We start from the raw sequence: 7,500 nt of genomic DNA, 5'->3' as shown, positions 1-7,500 counted from the left end.
TGTGTTCTTCTAGATGGTTTACCCGAACTTTTCTTATCAGCTTTTCTAGTACCTTACTTACAACACTGGTCAATGATACTGGTCGGTAGTTGAGTGGATTTTGTCTGTTCCTTTCTTGAATAGGGGAACAATGTTTTCTTTCTTCCAAATATCAGGTAATTTACCTTGACCTAAGGATTCCTTGAATATTAAATACAATGGTCTGCTTAACTCTTCTGCACATTCATGTAGAACCCAACATGAAATTTCGTCAGGACCATGTGTGTGTGTGTGTGTGTGTGTGTGTGTGTGTGTGTGTGTGTGTGTGTGTGTGTGTGTGTGTGTGTGAGTGTGTAATAATCACAGTAAGTTACTAGGTATATTAAAGGATGTTAACGTAAATATGTTCCTAGGCCGCTGTTCAGTTAACTTCAGTATCGAACTGCCCTTTTTATTGTATTCTGACTACCATTAAAAGCTTTTATTCATCTTAGGAAGTACATACCTGTAGGTAGGAGTCTTAAGAGTTCATTTAGATCAGTGGTTCCCAAAGTGGTCGGTGGATAGATCCAAGGGGACGGTGGGGTACCGTGAGACCGTGAGGAAAAAGGGGACGGTAGGGGGGCGGCTGGGTGACATCAGAACCAAGTAAGAATTTTATTTTTTACAAAATCTATATGACAAAATCTAAGTCACAAACACTTAAGTGACATGTATGCTTTACAAAAAAATAAACATAGAATTGTACACGAAAGCATGGTTTTATTTTATTTTGTGGTTCGAAGTCGGAGTTAAAAGTTCGAGCGTTTGCCAATGCTAGAATATCCATTAGTGTGTGTGTCAGGAAGTAATTGGTGTAATTAAAAAATACAGTATATATATTTGTTTACTGCTTTAATTCCCTAAATATAGCTTTTGCATGTTGCTTCAAAATGCTCGCTCTCCACCCCACCCATGTGGGGAGGTGGGAGTAGGGGGCCCTCCTAAATAGCCTATGCCCCCCCTAGGGAAAATTGAAATGACGCCCCTGGCCAATAGTCCCAGATCAACTACACACTAAGATGAATGTGTATAGCCGTAGTCCCAGATCAAGGCTAAGACTACTAAGACCACACTCTAGGACTACACTTTGACTACACTGAAGGACTATACCCAGGGACTACACCCAAGGACTACACACTCTACGGGTTCAAGGGGGTAGCCTCCGACTTACAATAAACGTGAAAAGTAGCCTAGTAGTCCGAAAAACAAGACTACGGGAGAGAGAGAGAGAGAGAGAGAGAGAGAGAGAGAGAGAGAGAGAGAGAGAGAGAGAGAGAGAGAGAATGGCTGACCCTGCCGGATGGGAATGGGAAGAAGGGTTAAACATGCCCGTAATACTGATACCCCAATCCTGAATGAGGCGGCTGTAGCATGTATTCAATACGGACGGTTAGCATTAGCGCCGTACCTGCAACACACAGCTATCGGCGGGGGGAGTGGAAAAGCAGCGTAATAATTGGACCTCCCGGTGTGTGTGTGTGTGTGTGTGTGTGTGTGTGTGTGTGTGTGTGTTCTTACCTAATTGCCTAATTATTCTTACCTAATTATATCTTTACAGGAAATGAGTCAAGCTCGTACTGTCCCGTGTCTTGAACCATATTTATCGTACATATCCTTAAATTTGTGAATTGTTTTGGCACACACTATTTCATTCGGTAGTGCATTCTACTGATCAATTGCTCTATTTGGGAAACTAAATTTCCTTACGTCTTTATCACCTCTCTTTTTATACAGTTTTTTTGCAGTGTCCTCTTGCTGATGCTTCCCCATACGTTAAGTAATCATTTATGTCTATTTTCTCCTTCCCTGATATGCATTTATATAGCATAATCATGTCACCTCTTTTCCTTCTCTCCTGTAGTGTTGGTAGATTCAGTTTATTTAGTCTTTCTTCGTAGCTTAGATCCCTTAAGCTTGGTACCCATCTTGTAGCGGCTCTTTGAACTTTTTCAATCTCGTCTACGTGTTTTTTGAGATGAGGACTCCAGACTACTGATGCATACTCCAGGGTTGGTCTGATGAATGATGTTATTATCTTTCTTAACATGTCTTCATTTATGTATGTGAACGCTATTCTCTTATTGGCATGCAGTGTATATATGTTCCGTACCTTCTCACTGCTGTGGTCAGCCGGAGATAGTCTTTATTGACAATCACACCTAGGTCCTTCTCTCTTTCTGATGTGTGTAGGGTTTTATTTCCTAATGTATAATCCCAATCAGGTCTTTTTCCACTTTTACCAAACTTGATTACATGACACTTGTCCACACTGAATTCCATTTGCCATGTATTACTCCATTCATGAAGTTTATTTAATTCTTCTTGTATCTCTTTACAAGAGTCTGTGTTAGTAATTCTCCTTTGTATTTTTGCATCATCTGCAAACATTTAGATAGCTTTAATTTCCAGTATTACTGTCTATATCACTTATATACACTAAAAACATGATTGGTGCCAGCATTGAGCCCTGTGGTTCTCCACTAGTCACTTCTTTCCATGATGAGTAATTTCCCCTTAGTACTGTTATCATTTCTCTTTTCATGAGAAAATCTTGCATCCAAGAATACAGATTGCCTCGAATTCCTCCTTGATGGTACAGTGTGTGTGTGTGTGTGTGTGTGTGTGTGTGTGTGTGTGTGTGTGTGTGTGTGTGTGTGTGTGTGTGTGTGTGATCTACATTATATACAAGAGAGAGAGAGAGAGAGAGAGAGAGAGAGAGAGAGAGAGAGAGAGAGAGAGAGAGTTACCATTAGTTAGCTTTATCAACTTGGCATTTATTTATTTGTTTGCTTGTTCGTGTATCTGGTTATCTGTGCATCTATTTATGTATTCATTATCCACCTAAGTCTCTTTTTAACATATCAGTCTATACATTTTTTTATCCATCTTTCAGTGTGTATGTCCGTCTGTCCGCGTATCTGTCTAACTGTCTATTTATGTCTGTGTCTATATATAAATCAGTCAAAATATCCGTCTATTAACCTATCTATCTATCCATCAATCTATCTACAATATCTATCAGTCTATATATCTATCTGTCTGTCTATTTACAGTAAGTCCCGTTTCTTCAGTACTGGCATCTAAACTGTCAATATTTGCTGGTAACTCAGGAACTCCAAGGCTCCTAATCCAGTCGATAAAGGAAGCTCCCTAACACCTTTTCCTTAGCGAATTATTTTTGGATAGAGGGTAATATCTTTCTGCACTTACGCAGACAAAGGCGGTATGGGAAGGATTTACGTAACACAAAATAACAGTGTATGTGAGTGAGGTGGATGGGGGGGGGAAAGGGAGGGGGAGGCCAAGGATGAGATGGAAGGATTGAGTGGGGACTACATGAGAGGGGGGGTGGGGGTGAGCTGGAAGCAGGACAATGAAATGGCGGGGGATAGGGTGACATGGAGGCGATTTTTTTGTGACCACCCCTTACGGTAATAGCTAGATAGAAAATAACAGTAAGATAGAATAAAATAAATCGCTCAGGAAAAGGCGTTAGGGAGTTTCCTGTGTCACCTGGCACCGGAGCCAGGTGAGAATTGATGAGGCATAAGGTAATTACTACTCTGATGAGGTCATTAAGAGGGTAATTACAGTCATTTATCACTATTTATAAGTTCAGTTTGTGGATGGCAATAAATGAACAGGAATAAATGTAATTAGTTAATAAATTGTGTATCATTATCCACAGAGGCAATTATCAGATATTAAATGAGCTGAATTAAGTGTGTAAATAGGATTTACTAAGTATAATTTAGGTGTAATAAGTGTCATTAAGGTGCAATAATAAAAATTTATATATATTTATTTCGATAACAGCAAAACATGAAAAATTGGCAAGTACAAACAAAGAGTAACACATGAACCAGCAGCTCCCTGACTCTAAACCTACATATGACCTCCCAGTAATAGACGTGTTGCCGGTTCTGGGTAAACATGGCCAGTGCATTCTGCCATGTACTTAAACACTTACGGTATATGTATTTTTTAATTTAATTTATCATTTGCACAGAACAAGACGTGATAACTTTAATTCTTTGCGGCTGGAGGGAGCAGCCGCCATGTTGGCGATGACGTCAGGATTCATACCGCAGAGGAAGCTCCAATCCATCACACAATACTTTACCAGTAACAGAGATAATAGTTGTACCTACATGGACACCGTAGATCCAAACTACCCCCTTCAGGTATGTTGTGAAGGAACACTTTTCATGGTGTAAATGGGTGGTACCTGTCAGGTAAGTAAATTGTGGTGAAATCGACCAGAAGTAGCTTACAGCTACACCATTCCCGAGCAGTGCTCGTACCTCAAGAGGTGGAAAGTGTTAAATGTATGCTGTACAGTATCAGTTGTACGAGTTTATAATGGTATAAAGCTCATGAATATTTACTATTTGACCTCTTCATAATTAGTTTTCCGGAAAAAAAAAAAAAAAACAGTTTCAGTGACTCTGAACTTGATTGTAAAGTACTGTACACCCACCAAAAAAATTATCGTACCTCTGGGTGCGATCAACTCTGAAATGATTTGTAAAAGTGAAACTGTGTTCATTTGGTACTGATAGTAGTTCAGAACCCTTGGTCCTTATGTCATATTGTATCACACCACAAGGGTAACGAATATTTTTTTTTTTCGTGGGTGTACCTTCAGGGGAGTGTGACGAAATACCGAATCGGCGGTCATTTACCGAATCAACACCGAATTGGTGCTTTTTAATTGGTAAGTGTTATAGATTTTATCACCATAGAGGTTCATACTCATCAAATTATCCGAAATCTGGTCAACTTTTAGTATTTAATTTTACCTTTTAAAAAATCCGGATTCACAGCGAAAACTCGCTAAAATTAGCGGAAGTGTTTCTCCTTTAGCTGAACAGCTTGCCTTGGCAGACTTCTGCTGTGTATAAATATTAATTTAACATACAAATGCATTTATTTGTACTTTAAAATCAGTACCTGTGCAAAATAGAAGTTTGTCAAGGCGTGTTGGCGATCTAAAGTAGAAATACCCTCTAACCTCAGCACATTTTCGCTCTGACTCCTAATATTCAATTAATTGTTAAATTAAGCATAGTTTTATGACCGAATTTCAGATAATTTGGTGTGTATGAACCTATATGGTGAAGAATATAATATTTTCTCAACAGTAAAGATGCATTCCAGCACTGGAAACTTCCGACGAGCAGCCAGACACCGCTGCTTTCGTTTATTGTTATTGTCTGGTATACAGAGGAATAATTTCCCTACTGTGCTTTTGTCAGTGCACTTACACATTGGAACGAAACATTAACAATTATTCCTCTTGTCACAGGATATTCTTAGAGGTCAGAAATAAGCACAATGTATGCTGGCTAAAGGTAAACGAAGCAGACTATGCTGCCTCGGTGTGAGTAGTGACGTCACGACCAATTAGACGCCGTTTCAGAGTCACGTGATTTTTCGGCTACCTTATCTATTATTATCTCATGTTTCTGCACATTTTTTTTTTTTGAAATAATGGTTGATATAGTTATTTTCTGCGTATTTTTTACCCATACAAATATCTAACTTCAAAAAAAAATTTGACCGGAAACTCGTCTATTATCGGATTACCTGACCTCACCTCACTACGGCCCCCCCCCCATTAGAAAATTCCTGGGTGCGCCCCTGATAGGGAGGGAAAATGGAGAGAGAGAGAGAGAGAGAGAGAGAGAGAGAGAGAGAGAATGGGGAAGGGAGGGTGATAGGAAAGTACTGGACGAGAGGAGAGCAATGTTGACTATGTGAATGATATTAGAGGAAAATTGAGAGAGAGAGAGAGAGAGAGAGAGAGAGAGAGAGAGAGAGAGAGAGAGAGAGAGGCAAGAAGGTAGAGAGACGAAGGGATAAGAAATACAAATGTGTGTGTGTGTGTGTGTGTGTGTGTGTGTGTGTGTGTGTACTAAACCCAACCCTACCCCCCTGATACCATCTCCCTGACCTATTTATCCCTGACCCTACAGTATTAAAAGTCAGTCGGAGTAACGGTATAAGGGAATTACCTACCCTTCCGTACCCTTCCTTACCCTTACCCTACCCTACCCTATCCTACCTTACCCTACACTACCCATATAAATATCTATATCCATACCCCTACCCCTACCCTACCCCACCCTACCCTACCCTACTCTACCTACCCATATCCATATACTGTATATATCCATACCCATACCCATACGCCTACCCTCCCCTCCCCTACCCATATCCATATCTATATCCATACCCATACCCATACCGTACCCTACCCTACCTTACCCTACCCTTCCCTACCCTACTACCTTACCCTACCATACCGTACCCTACCCGACCATACCCTACCCTACCCTGCCCTACCCTACCCTACCCATATCCATATCCATACCCATACCTCTACCCTACCCTACCCATATCCATATCCATATCCATACCCCTACCCCTATCCCTACCCCTACCCTACCCTACCCTACCCTACCCTGCCCTACCCAAACCCAAACCCAAAGCCTACCCCACCTTACCCTACCCTACCCTACCTACCCTACCCTACCCTACCGTAACTTGTCTAAAATTTTCATCCTTTTGTAACTTATTTCATGTAGCTCAGTGACGGAATAAGACAGTACTGCATCCTTTCCATAACACTTCTTCGTGACTAGCATCATATTCTAGTGTTAGGCAGTAGCTATAGAAAATTTAATCGCAAAATTGTAGTAGTGAAGTTAGAATATAAAAAATAACAAATAGGATGCATTACATATAGAGATTACATAGAGAAGGTACATACAGAATTACATAGAGAAGTGCATATAAAATTACATAAAGGATTACATATAGAAATTACATAGAGAGGTTACATAGAGATACATCAGTGAGGACTAGGTTAATGAAGCGTGTGGGTAGTGAGGTTAGATTTGTTGTAGATAGCTAGATTGATTGATAGATACATAGACACAGACAGATGGACACAGACAAGTAGATTGATAGATAGACAGGCAAAAAGACACAGACAAGTAGATTGACTGATTGACAGATAATAACAGACAAATAAAGTAGATAGATAGGTACATGCATAGATAGATATTTTTATCACATTAATTGTGTATCAGTATCTTGTATGGATAATAATACACAATTTATTAACTGTACCTTTAATAAACTCTTCATTACTTTTATGGATAATAATAATATGCAATTTATTATCTCTGCTCTTAATTACACACTTCATTTATCAGCTTAATTATATAACTGATAATTGCCTTTGAGGATAATGATACGCAATTTATCAACTGTTTTTAATCAGCTCATTATAACCTCACATTGAATAACTGATAATTGTCTTTAGGGGTAATGATACACAATTTATTAATGTATTCTTAATTATACTCTTCCTTTATCACTCTATATTTCCATAACTGATAATTACATGTTGATAATGATACACAATTTATTAACTATATTCTTAATTATATATACTCTTTATCGCTCTAC

This window comes from Coenobita brevimanus, chromosome 7, assembly GCF_032717465.1.
Source record: "Coenobita brevimanus isolate Jiangsu-jjx chromosome 7, ASM3271746v2, whole genome shotgun sequence".
In the NCBI taxonomy this organism is placed as follows: domain Eukaryota; kingdom Metazoa; phylum Arthropoda; class Malacostraca; order Decapoda; family Coenobitidae; genus Coenobita; species Coenobita brevimanus.
Note: the sequence above shows the minus strand (reverse complement) of the source record.